Here is a 17,951-nt window from a genome sequence, read left to right on the forward strand (position 1 = left end):
TAAGTTTGCAGGAAGGCAGTACACGCAGAAATCCATACCTGCAACAATTTCTTGTCAGTTTACTCTGATTTCCTACTGATCTGCTTTAGAGAATTTTGATGTTGAGTGTGCATAATATGTTCTCCTGAATTTAAACGTAATGTCAGAAATACCCGTCATGATAGATGCTTACCCAAAACAAAGTTTCTTTTAATTTATTTCCTTAAATTCACATTACAAAGGAAAGCTATGCCAAAGCTTTAAAAAAAGAATGGCCATGATTTCTCTAGAGAACAACAAATTTGCCCAGATTTCAAAATTTAGCATAATTTAGTAGATTAAACTTACACACATCCAAAGCTTTTTTTTTTTTAAATATGAATTTTAGTGTGTCAAGGGGGTTTCACACTATCCATAGCATATATACCAGGGTAATTAGGTGTGGTGGAAATCTAAAAGAAGGCAGGAGGGACTGAAAAAGATGAGACCCGGTTCTTGATCTACATTAGACAATTTGTCTGGCCTTTGCCCTGGGTTCCTGGAAGAGATCCACAAAAACCCTAAGTGTCTCAGTAACTCCTGGGCCATCTGGCTTACACCTGAGTTTATATTCACAGTAGGTTTTATGGTAGGCTCCAAGCAAACCTCAAGTGGGAGGTTGGTTATGACAGAAAGACTGTATGTTTAGAGATCTGGAGATTTGGGTCTTGGTGACAGTAGCTTAATTCTTTAGTGGGGAAGGTTAGAGATTAAGCTCAGTTTTAAGGCCAAAAATCCAAAATAATGAAACGATGTAAGGAAGTCTTGGTAGAAAGTCAATACCAAGGGGAGGGCCGCATGTTTGAGCATCAGCCTCTGGAAGGGCTATGCACCTTGAGGACCTCACAGAACTTTCCCTTGGCCCTCCTCACCAGCTCTAAGTGTGTCCTTGTCTATGATAAACTAAGATTGTGAGGACAGCACTTTTCTGAGTTCTGAGTCTTCCCTGAAACGAAGGAAAACTGTTCACCTGCATGGAAGAAGTGTATCATTATAACAACAGAGCTAGAGATGATGTTAAATGGCGAATGCCAAGCCTACAGGGACAGCAGGCTGCTACTTTAAGGATGGAGTCTGCTTGTGGGCAGAGGCATCTCCTCCTTCCCTCCCCTAATCCAGTGGGGCTGGCTAAGAAGCTGGCCAGGGACTAACCCTGGCAAGGGGTTTCCCTTAAGATAGTGTGATTTTCCTTCCCAGAATTCTTGCCCACTCCTGTAGTCCCTAGAGCCCAGCCTTGCCCTCCATGAGACTGAGCTCACCTGCTCACCTTTCTGACTCCTGATTCAGAAAGATGTAACTGTTTCTTTTCCTTCTCTTTAGTCTTTTTCTTCTGGATGCTGACTAGAGCCCAAGTATGCTTTTGGACTCTGCGATTATGACATTTGTACTGCCTTGTCTCAAGGAACATGGCTTTTGTTTCTTCTCTTGTCCCTGCCTTTTCCCTCCCTCCCTCCCTCCCTCCCTCCCTCCCTCCCTCCCTCCCTCCCTCCCTCCCTCCCTCCCTCATGGCAGTTGTGAGACTTGCAGCTTGCCTGCCCTGGGGTCCCTTTAACCTCTAATACATTTCCCTCTAGCCTCTACTAGAGTCCGTTCTCTTTCCTCCAGCTTCCGGTTTGTATTTTTTTTTTTACATTTGCTTCATAATGGGACTATGAACCCCAAAGAGGGGACTCCGACTTCCCCAGTATCACATGATGGCTCTGCTGGAACTCCCCAAGATTTCTGGTAATCCTTGTGTCCTGCCTTTTAATTCTGCAGTTGGTAGAGAGAATAATCCCATTCCTGTACCCCTAGACAGCAACAATGCTTGCCTATGGAACCTAAACGCTGAGCTTTTACAAGTTGTGACTGGAAGAGTGCTTATCAAAGGCTGCAAAGAGGGCTGCAAAAAAAAAAAAAAAAAAAAAAAAAAAAAAAAAAAAACCATGGGCTGCAAAGAGGCTGCTCAGTAGCCACTAAGTTAGGTAGAACCAGGACGTTCTGGTGTGTTTTGTCCAGTTGGGTGACTGTGGACAACTATGTGCTGTACATTTCATGAAGACGAAGGGATTCCCAGATTAGCAAGAGCAAGAAGAGGGTGAGTGGCTGAAGATAGATATCCACGAGCATCCTTGGATATCAGGCTCTTCTTGGGCCACCCTGTCCTTCTCTACTCAGAAGAGGTAGGCGGAGAGCCGCAGACGCGGGAGTTCGAGCGTGAAGGAAGACCCAAGCCTGGTGAAAAGTGAATAATGGTTTCCTAAGCACTTGAGGATCCAAAGGCCTCCAAGTGTTTTCCCTCCAGATAAAATCAACAACAGCTACCCAGTGGCCACCTGGCCTCACAGCCTTTCTTTACACTAAAGCCTTAAGAATTGAAGCAAAGAGAAGATAGAAACCTTTAGGAATCCACCTCCAGGCAGTTTTTGTTATTGGTGCTGTTATTTCTTTTTGTTTTATGAGGTGTTAGGGGTGGGACACGGGGCCATGCAAGACAAATGCCATCAAGTCACAAGCCAGCGCAGAAGGGGTACAGGAGGTGTCTATCAGGGCATCGTGTGAGTCAATGTACTACACACAAGAGGATCCGTCCTTCCCCGAGGATATATAAACGGGTAGTGGTTGTCAGGGTAGAGGGAGCTGCTTCCTCATACTTTGTTCACACTTTGGTAGGTAGGCCTTCATACATGCTCCTCCATGCGTCACTAAGCAACACCCCTTAGTAACTTCTTAGACTTAAATTCTGATAGCATGGGCTTCAGGCGTTACATTGTAGGTGTTCATTTGGTGAGAAGTCTAGCGAAGGACTCCTTAGGTCTTCGGGGGTGTTGAGTCTGTTTTGAAGTGCTGGAAGAGGGAGTCCTTCCCACACAAGCAGGATACAGTGACGACATGCAAACACACACGGTCACTTGATTTGATTATTAATGGGCTACTGAGTAAGCAACACCGAGAGCAACGTCTCCTTCAAAGGCTGGCCATGGCTCTGGTCTTTGGCAACTCCACATGGAAGCAGAATTTCTTTGATCCTATTTTTAGCCCTGACATTGTTTATGTTGAAATGTTGAAAACAGTTCCTTAAAACCATATGCCATGCCGGGCGTGGTGGCGCACGCCTTTAATCCCAGCACTCGGGAGGCAGAGCCAGGCGGATCTCTGTGAGTTCGAGGCCAGCCTGGGCTACCAAGTGAGCTCCAGGAAAGGCGCAAAGCTACACAGAGAAACCCTGTCTCGAAAAAAAAAAAAAAAACCATATGCCATAAGGTTGGTGAGGAAGGCGTGTTTTTCACCTTCAGAAGTTTGTGGGAATTTCAGGGGGTCTGCAGCCGTGTGCTCTGCAATGCCTGAGAGGTCCTGAATGGGATAAACCCTTGTGAAACCTTCCCTTTCAATCCTCTCCTTTCTGTGCGCTTCAGCCTGGCGGATGGCTAACTTGACTTACATCTTGTTTTCTGGCCAGATTTGTTCAAGAGAGTCACAAAGTATCAACTGAGGAAGGATGGGGAGGGAGAGGAAAAGGAAGAAGAAACGGAGGAGGAAGGGGGAGGGGAGAAAAGACCAGAAGCAGGACATGCACATCCAGTTCCTTTATCTGTCTAGCTAGGCATCTAGCACCGACCTAAGTCATTGGAAAGAACAGCTCACAGCTAGAAAGACAGAAATGGGCGCCCTGTTGCCTGTGGGTTGTATTCTCCCCAAAGACCATTGCCCTGCCTCAAGGCAACTGTTCACCATCCCCTCCCCCTTGAAAATGGTCATTTTGTAGTGGTTTCTCCTGTGAAGCGTACAGGAAGTGACCACCACCAGTTTTCCGGCCTTCCCAGGTGCTATGAAGTAATTTTGAAAGAGAAGTTGTAGTTGGCTCTGTCTACCTAAGGTGAACTATATTCAACCCTGCAACAGCACTGGCTTTGGGCTGTGCTGTTTCAGCGTGGCTCTGATCTAGTCCAGGTCATTGCCAGGAAGCCTGTCCTCACATATGAGTGGCCATAACGGTGGTCTGTCTTTACTGAGGACATTTTGTGCATGAAGACTTCAAGATTACCCATGACCATCTCTAATCTAGGTAGAAACTGAATTTTCTCTGTATCCACACTTTGGTGGTTGGTTTAATTGCTGGTGGATGAGGCAGGAGGGCCTCCAGTGTGCTGTTTTGTTTTCTAGTCATGCCAAAACGATGGGCTGTGTGGTCACTCAATAAATAGAGTTAATTTTTTTCATAAAAATGTGTGATTGGGTCATGTGCAATGTTACAGGCCTGAAGTCCCAGCCTTTGGGAAGCTGAGGCAGAGGATCATGAATTTGAGGCCTCGTTGAGCTACACAGCATGACCCTGTCTAAGTACACACACACACACACACACACACACACACACACACACACACACACACACACACACACACAGTGTCTGGTTGAACGTTTTCTTTGATTACTGCTGAATAATCAAGTTTACTCAATCTAACCTCGGCTTCCCAGTGCAAACTCACGCCAAACTCGCTTGTCTGATACATATGCTGCATTGCTATGATCTTGCCAAACCACCTGAAAAGAATTATTTTCCTTGCCCACACACACAAAAAAAATTGTCAGTTCTTTAAAGTTCAGACTGTAAAGGTTTGAATAATTAAAACCTTTTCTACACCTTGGTAGCACATCCAAAAGGTTAAATATGTTCCTGTTCAAGCATCTATGAGATAATTATGGGAAAAGGAATGAGATTCTTTTCAGAAAAGACACAGAAACCAAGTAGTTATTTGTGCCTGCAAATCCTCCGGGGCCTAAAGAACTAGCAAGATAATAAATTGTTTTTGCTAAAAACAGGAAGTTTGGCAAAGATGTAAAAGTACAGCTAAACTTTGGCCAGGCAACCCAAAACATTGTGTTCTTCTTTGAAAGTATTCCCAGCAAGGAAAAAAAAGTGGAGTGCCTTGAATACATAGTTGCAGAAACAGTAGAGGCATCTGGCAACCCCAACTCCTTGCCAAACTTGCGGCTGCACTGCACTTGCGGTGGAGAGATGTGCCAGTTTTCAACGACTTATGTCATGCGCAGCTGGAAACCCGTGCATAAATAAGATCCGGAGTGCGTCTAAGAGCGAAAGATTTGAGCCAACGTTTCCTGGCTTTTTCTCTCCCTTCATCTAAACTCAAAAAAAAAAAAAACCCAAAAAACAAAAAACAAAAACCTCACCAAACCAAAGAAAACAATTTATTTGGAGTTTAGAAGACGAGGATGCTAGCTTCCCCAGGGACCTGTTTCTAGAAAGTCCTCAGTGCAGCAGCAGCGTTCTGGAAGTTGTTAGTGTCTCCTCCCCCAACTCCATCAAATTCTTCAGACCCACTCTTGCCAGCTTTATTAATGTGATTGTGATTATGTGGCATCTGCTTTGGACAGAGCCAATTGGATTATAATTTCCAGTGTAGTCCATCAGTCTGGAGAGACTTCAAAATGTGGGCCAGAAAAAATAAAGATGTGAGCCTGTGATGTCTGGAAGGGAGAGCGGGGCTTCTGTGGGCTGCAGCTGCTGGGAAGCCTGGGATGTCTTGACTGGGGAGAGGTGGTGTTCCTTTGGTCTTGCAGGGCAGCCCAGCTGGCAAGGACGGTGGGATGCCCCTTGTTCTCCAGCACTGGGTGATGTGGCTGGGAATTTTGGACTCGGGATTCCAGGAGAGACACTCCCCGGTTCAGTTTCTGCCATTTATTTGGAGCTGACGGCAACTGTCCAGCCCATTTTGTTTCTTTGAATAGTGGGAACACGATGAGATGTATCCCTTTAAGGCTCAGCAAATTCCACCTTAGAAGGGGCAGCGGCAGAGTGGTGCCAGCCAGCAGTGGCCACAGAGGGGACAGGTTCTCGATTGTAGCAAGATGGCTTCTCAATGACCCCCGTTTTGCACGTCCAGCCGTCTTCTAGTTGGGAAGCACTGAAGACGTCAGTGTGTGTGGTGTGCAGGAATGGGAAGCCGGGCTTCTGACCCAGGCTCCGTCGCTCACAGCTGAAACAGTTCTGCCTCTCTGAATTGTGGGTTTCTTATCTCTGTCTGCCTCAAAGACAAGTTGAGAAGAATCAGCAAGCAACTGTAAATCCCGGCCTGTCAGCCTGGATTGTGTTGATCAGTGGGTGATCAACACACCCTGACTGCTCAGTGGATAGGGAGTCCTGGGGTGACCAAAGGAGCCTTCGGGCAGGGCATGTTCCTGCTGCTCTCAGCTTGGGATCCGTCTTTGTAGGAGTAAATGCTACCAGCTCCAAAACGGGCATATTAAAAAGATTTAAAACTAGCCGGTCTTCAGCTGACGACCATTCACAGATTGGATGATCTTTATGATGGAGATTTGGGGGAAAGAAAAAACAAATCACCTTCATTTACCACTTAGAAATACTATCTGTAGATTGATGTAGTTCTTTTTAGTCCTTTTTCTCTATTATCTCATCCTGTTATTAAATTTGAGCATAATTACATACTCTAGGCATTTTATTAACAAACATCTTCTTCTTTCATTATATTTAATATGTTCAATTAAATACTATCTTAAAAGGTCTTTTAAAAATTTTTTATATGTATTTATATTATGTGTACGAGCATTTTGCTTGCAGGCCTGGGGCCCATGGAGGTCAGAGGAGGGTATCAGATCCTCTGGGCCTGGAGTTACAGACATTTGTGAGCCATCATGTGGGTGCGGGAACTAAACCCGGAGCCCCTGCAAGGACTCTTAACCCCCAAGTGACCTCTGCAGGTCCGTTGCATTCCATTGCATGCGTCCTTTGGAGGAGGCCCAGGTTTTCCTCTGTAACAGAATAATGTTCATCTTTTGCGTTTTCATCTCTTCAGGATAGAATTTCTGGGTTTTGAAGGAGTCTTTCTGGGACTTGCTTTCCTTAGTAAAGAGGCCGGGGAACAGAAGGGAGCAATGGTTGTGGTGGTATTATGTTCCCCGAAATATTGTGCACCCTAATAAACTTATCTGGGGTCAGAGACAGAACAGCCACAGTATTAAACACAGAGGATAGGCAGTGGTAGCACACGCTTTTAATCCTAGCATTCCAGAGGCAGAAATCCATGTGTTCAAGGATACAGGCAAGCATGGTGACTCGCCTTTAATCCCAGGGAGTGATGGTGGAAAGCAGAAAGGTATATAAGGCTTGAGGACCAGAAACTAGAAGCATTTGACTAGTTAAGCTTCCAGGCTTTCGAGCAGCAGTTCAGCTGAGATTCATTCCGAATGAGGACACAGAGGTTTCCAGTCTGAGGAAACAGGATCAACTGAGAAACTGGCAAGGTGAGGAAGCTGTGGCTTGTTCTGTCTCTCTGATTTTCCAGCATTCACCCTAACACCTGCCTCAGGTTTGATTTAATTAATAAGACCTTCTAAGATTCGTGCTGCAGATGGTCAATGCAGACTAGGCGTTGAAGTGGCTTCCTGAAGCTCCTGCTGCCTGGGATACCCTGCCTCCACTAAATCAACATACACAGCATAGTTCCATCTGTGCAGCATCTCTCTATCTACTGTGAGTGTCCACACACTGGTGCATGAATAGAGCAGTATCCAGCATAGATGTATGAGAGTGTGTGGACATGCTACATAAAACAGACTGGGTTTTGTTCTTCTGTGGAGAGACAGTTGGACTGAAGTTGACCTGGTGACTCGGGCATAAAGAACACTGTCCTGGAAACAAGAGTGGCCAAGCAGAGGAGAAGCCTGCCACTCTCTCTTCCTCTACAGGTCACTTATGGCTCCTCGCTGCTGGAGGACTGGCAGCTTTGGCTGCTTGGGCACGCGGCATCCCTTCTCTGCACGGTGGTTTCATACACAGCACAATCAATAGCCAAGCTTCTGTGGGTAAAGAATGGAGTTCTAGGACACAAAGAAGCCTGCTCAGAAAGAATGGTGGGCAAGCCATGTGGCCAGCCCCCTGGGATAAGTCTGAAGAGATGGCAGTGTCCAGCCAGCCCCCTAGGATAGGTCTGAGGGGATGACAATGGCCAGCCAGCCCTCCTGGGACAGACGTCAGGAGATGGCAAGCCCACAGATAGAACTGTTAGGATTGCTGTGGAGACTATACATTTTGCTGAGCAGCTGGAAACTCTTGCTAGGGAAAGGTGGGCCTGGCTGACTGTGACTCTGTGTGTCCACAGCCAGGCAGGGGGTTACAGGCTTTTGTGTATAAGAGGCCCCGTTCAGTGAGGTGCTAAGGAAAGGGGGAAATGGAGCTGTGCACATTTGGAGTTTTAAGAAGCTAGAACCTGGAGCTAGGAAGGGTTTTGAGACTTGAGAAGTACGGGCTGGAAGGACACCACTACCATGATGGTGGGGGAAGCTGTGGCGGGGGTCTGGGTACCACATCCACCTCTCTTCTCCCTGCCTATAACATTCAGCTTTAAAGGAGGGGAGCAGTGTTTACCAGTGTCTCTCCTTGAGCGCTCATGGGGATGGGCTCCTCCCACCTGTTTCTTGGAACCTCCCAGGGATCTTTCACAGTTCTGATGCCCAGACCACAGTCTTGACCACTGAGATCAGCACCTGAGGGTGGCTGCTGGCGTAAGTATAGGGCCAAGCTCCCGGGGAATACCAACAGTAGCCAGGGGACAGGACAGCTGTGTGAGGGAGAGGCACACCACTGTGCTTAACGCAGGAGCCCAGGGCTCCGCTGCCACAAGAGTATATAGCAGTGTTACCACTTTCACTGGGCTTTCTGTTGCTCAAAAGCAATGACAGTTGATCTATCTAAAGTCAGGGGGCTGGGCCAACCGACTGCCGTGGTATTAGAACCTGAGAATCTAAAAAAAAAATGTAGATATTGTTATAATCACTTTAATTAAGCTCCCCTTTCCTGTATCCTGTAATGTCCCCCCCCCCCTTTCATTCCTTGAAATTCCTGGTGTCTCAGACTCTCTGCTCTCTTGGTCCTGGCTGTGGCGCAGGACCTTTACTGACTTTGGATAGGTTACTCCTACTTCGCCAGACCATTCTCACACCCACCCCTCCCCCACAAAGCCTGGCTTTGGAAACATCAGGGTTATGCTTATGAAGTCACACCCCATAAGGTTTAGTCTTGGAGAGGTGACTCGGCCGAAAGTACAGAGTCCACACAAGAAGCAATTTAAAATTAAATCGAGTCTTCACGTTGCAAACGCCGTGTGTTAATTGGAACCAGTGCCTGCCATGGCCTTCGCCTTCCTCTTCCTCATCCATTGTCCCCAACACACTGAAACTACTCCCTACGACATTCTCTCAGCTTGCCTCTGCCTTTGCAGGCCCCAGTCCCCATCTCAAATCTCCAGAATCTCTGCTCAGAAGCTGGAAGCCAGGTGAACCATCTTGTGAAGACAGAGGCTACAGGAAGGCCAGTGGTACCATGTGTTAAGGAGTGTTGTTCCTCTACCCAGAAATCATTCTGAGACTCCCCGAGCTAAGGACAGGCCATTCCTAGACACCACAGGCATTGATAGGCAGCCAGGAGGGAGACAGCAAGCACAGGCCACTTGCTTGGAAGCAGGGCGCTGCTTTGGGTAGTCTCCCAAGGCTCTTCACTGCTGGGGGACCCCTTCCCCTCACTAGTCACATACACAGTGTTTGGGCAGTGTCTCACCTCAGGCTGACTATAAATTCCAAGTCCCATTAGACTGACAGACTGGAAACAGAGCGATTGGGCGTGCATGGATGCTTCTCGGAGTTTTTCCTGAAGAGAGGATGAGCTGCCTTTTACTTCGTTTATTTATTATCCCTTTTCTTCTACTGTAGCACTTGGTGTCAAAGCTGAAGGGCCCCAGAGAAAAATGTGCTGCCTCCACCTCCCCCCCTTTCTTTCTCATACACACACCCTTATGGACAGGGGCTTCCATTTCCTTCCCCTCCGAATGTTGATGGTGTGTTGTAACATGGCATGTGCAAGCTCAGAAGGACAGATGGAGCCCTCTTTGGCATGATGCAGGATAGAAGTTGCTGTAAAGATGCTGTAAGGACAATCAGCAGACATACTTCATGCAGAATGTGGTTGCCCAGGTTTCTTAAAAATACACCAAGTGGCCAGGCAGGAAAGTAGGTATTCAAATATAGATAAGGAACTACAGAAATGGATCATGGGTTAAGAGGGCTTGCTGCTCTTGCAGAGAACCCATGTTTGATTCCTAGCACCCACAATAGGCAGATCATAGCTGCCTGTAACTCCAACTCCAGGGAATCTCACACCCTCTTCTGACCTCCATAGGAACCTTCATGGGTGTGCACATACTCACACACAGACACAACACACACACATGAAATAATAAAATAAATTTTTAAAATATCTCAAAATGTATCTTCAAACCTGAGGGAGGTGGCAATGGCCTTCTGGTGCCCGTTTCATTTACCACATATCTCTGGCTCCCTTGACAGCAACCTCACTTCCAGAATCTAGACAGTTACTCAAGGAGACCCCAAGCCACTTGTCAAAGAAACTCAAAAGAGCAGGATATTTCACCCACCACGATCTTGATTTGTTCTTTATAAGGCGAATCTCTCCACCAACTGGGTCGAAAGACTGGATTTAGAACGTTAATGTTCTGGGTTCATAGGATCTTTAGCTGTGTTGATTTGGGCCTGTAAGTTTTCATGTCTGTGTAAGGTACACAAGGCCTAGAGAGTGTCTCCTACTTTCTCCAGTTATTTGTGGGGCCCAATGGAAGACTCATGCAGTGTGCTAGCCTGGAGCCTGGCTCACACTGGGTGCCCAGTGAACTCCACACCCTAGTCCCTCCTCACACAGATACCCACATGCCTGGAATCATTTCCAAGGGGAGTTTTTCAAAGGACCCCATGATTCTGTTTGGAAGCAGCAGGCAGACATGATGAGTTGATAGAGCAACTTCTCTCTCAAATATAGGTGAATACTCAACCTCTAAATAAATAAGTGGATGCTAATTATCTTCAATTAGCGGGAACTAATGAAGTGGAAGCTCTCTCGTGTCATCATTGAGTATTCCGTTAAGCTGGGGAGACAAGATAGACGTGTTTCATAACCAGCGATGAGGAGAGAGACATTAGAGTTCTGTCACTGTCTAGTTTGGACAATAAGGCTCCCAAACATACCATCAGCCACCCAAAGGCAGCGTTTCCACTATCCTCTCTTGTGAGGCTTTGTGGGGCCTCTCTTTTCCCACAGTGCTCTGGCCACTAGGGATAGCGCCATCATGGTGACTTTTCCCACAGACAGAACCTGACCTCACTCCTCTGCGGCTGTGTCCAAGCCCTGTTAGGATGAAACTGAGATCTGGTATGGGCATCCTGCGGCTCTGCTGCAGTTACTATCCCATCCCCCATCCCCACCCCCCAACCCCGGCCCAGAAAAGTGGGTAATGAACGCAGGACTCGGGACTTGCTCTTGGTTGGAACTTTCCTGTCCATAAAGTGGTGACATTCGAGAATGGTGATCCTGATATTGGACCCTTCAAACATGGGGCACAGGGGAGACTTTGTCAATGAACCCCGATGGGGAAGAGCAGACAGCAGGAAGAAACGGAGATCGAGAGGTTTTGGAAATACAACGGGAGGCTAGAAATGTCAACCGGAAAGAACACGAAGAATCCCCTGGAAGGTATGAAGGGCAGAGTGAAGCATGAGGTGCGAAGCAGGTGAGTAAAGGGACAGGAGAGGGAGGGGAGGGGAGAGGGGTGGCTGCGACACACGCACAAAGTAAATAAAGCTTCAGTCAGCAGCGTAGCACAGTGAGCATCCTAAAGGCATCTTGCTCCTTCGCTCATTTGAATGCTGACGTTTCGAAGTGGTTTCTCACAGTGACCTGGGGTACATCCCCAAAGCATGGGGTGGGACAGGGGGTGGGGTGCGGAAGGGTGTGGAGGAGTGGGGGGCATAGCTATTCTGGCAATGCCGCCACAGCCATCCAATTCAGAGCCATGCTCTCCAGACATTGACTCTTTAATTTGATGACAATGAGAATCGGTTTGACTTGCCACTATGAGCTCATCCTGGACCCACACTGGCACTTTTTGGAATGACTTCCATAGGTTCCCTCCTGCTGGCTTCAAAGATAAGACTTATTTGCTCAAAGGAAATGGATTAAACTAAATCACTGATCTTTAGAAATCTTGTAAACTCTATGACGTATCTTGGCTCAACAAGGTCTTTTTTTGTTCCAAGGTATTTTTTTAAGCTCTTATCTTTAAAGGATGATAACTTGATTTTAGATAGCAGTATTATTTGTTCTTGCGCCTTATGAAGCATCCTTGTAAAGTGCTTTATGCTGGCTAGCTTTATGCCAACTTGACACAAGCCAGAGTCATTTAGGAAGAGGGACTCTCAACTGAGAAAATGCCCCCACCAAACCGGCCTGTGGGCAAGCCTGTGGTACATTTTCTTGATTGGTGGTGAATGTGGGCAGGCCCTTCTCACTGTGAGCAGTGCCGCCTCTGGGCAGATGGTTCTGGGTGCTATAAGAAAACAGACCAAGCAAGCCATGAGGGGAAATATTAGTAAGTGGTGTACCTTTATGGCCTCCACATCTGCTCCTGTCCCCAGGATCCTGCTCTGCTTCAGTTCCTGCCCCAACTCCCCTCAATGAGAGACTGTGATGGGACATGTAAGTCGAAATCAACCCCCCCCCATGTTGCTTTTCTTCATGATATTTTATCACAGCAATAGAAACCCAAGCCAAGACAGTCTCCAAATACTTTGGACCCGTAAGAAAGAGTACCAGTATCTATTCTGTGATTCATTTAATGGCCTCATACCCAGCAGGTGTTCCATGGTCCTGATAAGTATGAGGCACTACCCTATCCAGGAGGTGACTTGGCACTGGCTTCAGGCCCCAAAGATAAGCTGCATCTTTTCTACTTTTATGGATAGGAATAAAGAAGGCAAGAGGCTACCTTTAGAATAGTCTAGTGCCTGGCCCTGGGGAGAAATAAAGAATGAACACAAACAGTTAAGTCTCGACTGGGACATTTGTCTGAGAAATGAACTAGTAAGTCATGGACCATGATGCTTAAGCTACATGTTTGATATTCAGAATCTGGTTTCCTTCAAAGGTCCTGGGCTTTTTACCTGGATGCCCTTCATAGTTCCTCTGTACACTCTTCATTGCTTTCTGCCCACAATCAGGGCATCTGCCACTTAGAGGACTTATGTGGTTTGATAGATATTCATGAAAGCCAAGGTCCCGTGTCCCACCGTGATAGTCCCATTATAATCTTTATAATCTTTTATTAGCCTGTACCAAAGTTTGTCCTGACCAGAAGAGGAAGCCAGCACTTGTAAGTGCCCACACAGTTTTGGAAATACCACCGCCACTACCCATCTTGGAAACCACTGTCTATTGTTTTTCTTTTTAGTGTGAATTAGATGATTGGGAGTGTCCTGTATAAAAGGCCTTTAGAACATTACAATGTAGTATCAAGAGGTCACTGTCAGACCCATCTGAACTTGTATGAGACCTGAAGCAAGAGGAGAAGCAGAACTTACATAGTACTTCCGACATTTCTAAAAGTTAGTAACAACTGCAAAGCAAAGGCATCAATCTGTCTTTATTAACCAATATAGCTTCATCAGAACCAGAAAGGCTCCATTTTAAATTTAGGATCGGAGTTGTGTGACGGAACCCTTTCCTCCTCTCTCTCACTCCACTCTGTCCTGTCACACAAGTCTGGCATTCTCCTGTGCAGCATTAGAGCTCACTGTTCAAGCTATCCACCCTCCCACAGCTGCTTCTTGGCTGCCCACCTGGAGTGCCAGCCTCCAAATGGGTGGCCACAAGGGCTTATTATTATGAGACTCAAAATGCACCATGGTTCTTCTGGTTTGCTTTCTACTGCTGGGGTGAACACCATGACCAAAAGCAATGCAGGAAAGACAGAGTTTATTTTGCCACAAAGCAGTTCACCATGAAGGGAAGTCCGAAAGGGAACTCAAGACAGGACCTGGAAGCAGGAACTGAAGCAGAGATCAGTGAGGAACGTTGCTGACTGGATGGATCCCCATGGCTCTTTCAGCTTGCTTTTCTATATAGCCCTGGATCACCCTCAGAAGTGCCCAGGGGTAGCACCTACACCAACCATTCATCAAGAAAATGCCTGACAGACTTGCCTGTAGGCCAATCTGATGGAGGCATTCTCTCAGTTGAGGTTCTTTCAAGATGGCATTAGTTTGTGGCAAACTGACAACAAACAAACAAAGAAACAAAGAAAGAAACTAACCAGTACAACTGAGATCTGCTTTCCTTTCCTTTCTGGAAACAGTGACATGAAATTTGAATTTGTCATTACGTAAGGGCCATTGGTCTGAGTTATAAGGAGTCCATTCTTACAAAGGGACCCTGAAGCATGTTTCTAGCACAGATGGCCATTGACCAAAGGTATTAATGGCTAAAGAGTTAACTTTGCCATTTTATATTTTTGTACTTCTGAAATTCTAGGGACAAGTTCATTTCCTCAGATCTAGCCCTACTCAGGTTTTAGAGCCCACTCTAACAAGTTACAGTTGAGAAACACAATTGAGATAAGTTTTATAGAGTCTCAGTGCAAATAGCATTCACTGATTCGTGGCTAATAATGCCATCTCCATTAGTTTTTGTATCCAGTTAATAATGTGCACAGAGAGTATGCACATGGTTTGGGAAACTAATTTCAAATTTACATGGAGACTGTATTGGTTTAAATATTATGGCAACTCCATGTAGTTAAAAGGGAGGTTTATTTTGCGGGGTAACTTAAAAGTGAAGGGATAGGTTACAGAGTCTGGGAAAGGTGTAGCGCAGTCCAGCAGCGTTCTCTGGAGATCTCTGCTCAGTCCACCTTCAGCATACAGGATCTAGCAACCAAGAGTCCTGCCCATGCAGATCTCAGGTCTTCAGGGCTCCTCTCTGGGCTCCACCTTGTAGGTATGACAGTTACCGAAGCCTCAAAGGGGGTGGTACTTCCAGGTCAAAGCTGGAACGGCTACCCACTACAAGATTGTTTATTCCCTTATCAAATATAGATGTGGCTTCCAGTCCTCAGTGCTGTGATTTAGAACATAGAGGATGATGATGTTCATGAAGGAAAAGTGTGCGCTTTACTCAACTAGCCCTCAGACTGCTACAGAGGGACGCATCACCTTAACTAGCAAGTTGGGAAGTTGGTTGTTCCCTGGGGGTTGCAACTTGGAAAACTGAAAGGTCCTGTTTCACCTGCACCTTTTAGTTGTTTTGCCCTGGTAGTTTCTAGCCTCTGCATTCTTACAAGGGATTTGAAAATGTTTACTATAAAAACAAGGCCTAATTCAGACCAGCACAGGCCAGACATGGCTCTTGAGTTCTCTTGTGTGCAAATGTGCTGCCGTGATTCTCAGTGGGGGAGCACGGAACACTAATTGGAAGGAAGAAGGAAAGAAGAGAAACCTGCCCAGGAATACCCATGACAGTCACTAAATTTGAGCTTGAGGATGTTTCAAGGAAGGAAACACCATAGACTAGCCTATGGGAGTCAGAAAAGGCTAGGAGAAAACCAGAAATAGCTTAAAGTGTGGTCCACTAAGCCCACCGTCAAGTGGTTGGAACTAAAAATCTTACCAACAGAGCTTACACCATCAAATTGAAATCTGTCATATCTGTTTATTTCTCTTATATTTTCTGGTCAAAAGCTTGGAACCAAGATGGACATATTGATGCCATGTGTAGCTAGAGTTTTCCTGCCTCGCCCACGGTCAGGACAAATCTTTGTCACCCGCCAGTCCCACAGCCGCTCAGACCCAACAAAGTGAGCACAGAGACTTATATTGCTTACAAACTGTATGGCCATGGCAGGCTTCTTGCTAACTGTTCTTATATCTTAAATTAATCCATTTCCATAAATCTATACCTTGCCACGTGGTTCGTGGCTTACTGGCATCTTCACATTCTTCTTGTCCTGGCGGTGGCTGGCAGTGACTCCTTCCGCCTTCCTGTTCTTTCTTTTCTCCTCTCTGTTAGTCCCGCCTATACTTCCTGCCTAGCCACTGGCCAATCAGCGTTTTATTTATTGACCAATCAGAGCAACACATTTGCCATACAGAACATCCCACAGCACCATGGTATTGTCATCAGGGGTCTCTCCCAACAACAATAGGCTAGTTAATGCTGCTAGAGCCATGTTAAGACCCCATGCTAAGACAATTTCCCTTTTAATCCCTATGACCCTCTAAGATGCTGCCGTGTCTCTTACACAGAAGAGAAAGCTGGGGTGCTGGAATGCTAAGTCTCCTCCTGAGCTCATGGAGCTATGGAGGAGCTGGGACAGGGTTTCAAATGCAGACAGTGTAGTCAGACAGGATCCATCATTTCGGTTCTTCTAACACCGTAGCAGTAACAGAACTCTTAGTGAGGGCGTTGGATGTTTCAGGGCTTTGACACACAGATCTGAGCTGATCTCTAGATCCGAAGGGGCCAGGAGACCCATCTGACATCTGTTTTATACATGTAAATAAGGGAGACTAAAAGGTGAAATTTTGATTCATTTCTAAGAGGCCACGTGACTGACTTCTGGGGGCTCTAGCTTTGAGGTTAGAGGCAACCACATGATTTCCCCTTCTTGTGTGCTATCCCCAGGCTGTAGAAGGGTGACTGCCCATCTGTACTGAGAATTCAGTTCCTCTGGGCCCAGGTCTGGCCAATGCTGGTGACTGATGTACAGCCAGGGAGCAGCGGAGCTGACTGTTCTTTACCAGGCCAGGGGCTGCTGGCTGCATCGCATCCTGGAACAGTTCCAGAAGTAGGCTGGTTTCTGGATGGATCTGTCAGCTCTCCCCTATCCCACCCTCTAGCCCCCAACTGGGACTCTTGGATTGAATGTCCAAAGATCTGCCGCTGCATGGATCTGAAGTTTCCAGTCTACAAACCCGATCTCTCCCCAAGGCTTACCCTAATGTTAACTCCAAGTCTGGTGGGCAGGGTGGATGGTGATGTAAGACACAAATGCCTGAAACTTGGAACTGAGCCCTTTTCAGAAAAGGCTGTGGTGGAGCTAATGGCAGACACTGTTCAAGGTCTGAGGGCTGCGAGCATGGCGAGCAGAGGAAAGTCACACAGGAAGTACCCATGCAGTGCTGCTGTAGGCAATAGCAGCTTCTAGAAATGGGAGCCTCTGTCAACCTGGGGTGCACCCAAAAGTTCCAGCACTCCAGAAGCAGGTTCTAGGCCAGGCTGTCCTACATAGGGAGTTCCAGGCTCTCTAAGAACTTTGTGAGACTCTGTCTCACTCAGACCAAATAAAAATCAGTGACTCAGTTTCACTAAGTGTAAAGGTAGGGGAACGAGTTTAGTTGCTTTGGAAAGTATTAGAGGATTTTTCAAGGAAGGGAAATAAAATAGACTAGCCCATGGGAGTCAGAAAAGGCTAAGACAAAACAAGAAATAGCGTAGAGCACAATCCACTAAGCCCACCGTCAGGTGGTTGCAACTAAAAGTCCTACCAACAGAACTTAGGCCATCAAATTGAAGTCTTTGGCATCTGTTTATTCCACTTATATTTTCTTGTCATAAAATCACAACCAGTCATGAGTTGTTCTGAATAAGAAGTGTCCCCCTAGGCTTGAATGTTTGAAGGCTTGGTCCCCAGTTGGTGACCGGGGATATTTTGGAACCTGTAGGAGGCAGAGGATTGCCAAAGGAAGCAGTCACTGGGATCTGAGAGTCTATAGACTGCCCCCTCCCAAACCTCCCCACCCTCCCACCCCCGCAGCACATACTTCCACTCCTCTGTCTCTGCTTCCCAAGTGTGGGTGGAAGTGTGGTCCCAGCTCCCTGTCCCAGCACCCTCTCCTGCTATTATGGGCTCTCCCTCTGGAACCTTCAGCCCAAAGAAACTCTTGCTTCTAGAAACTGTTTTTATGACCATGGTATTTTATCACAACCACAGAAAAAGTAACCAATCTAAGTCGTAGCAGGACAAGTCTGTGGCGTGCTGTGCATGCAATAATGCAACACTGGATTGCAAAGATTTCAACCT

This window comes from Peromyscus maniculatus, chromosome 10 (genome assembly GCF_049852395.1).
Source record: "Peromyscus maniculatus bairdii isolate BWxNUB_F1_BW_parent chromosome 10, HU_Pman_BW_mat_3.1, whole genome shotgun sequence".
Classification (NCBI taxonomy): Eukaryota; Metazoa; Chordata; class Mammalia; order Rodentia; family Cricetidae; genus Peromyscus; species Peromyscus maniculatus.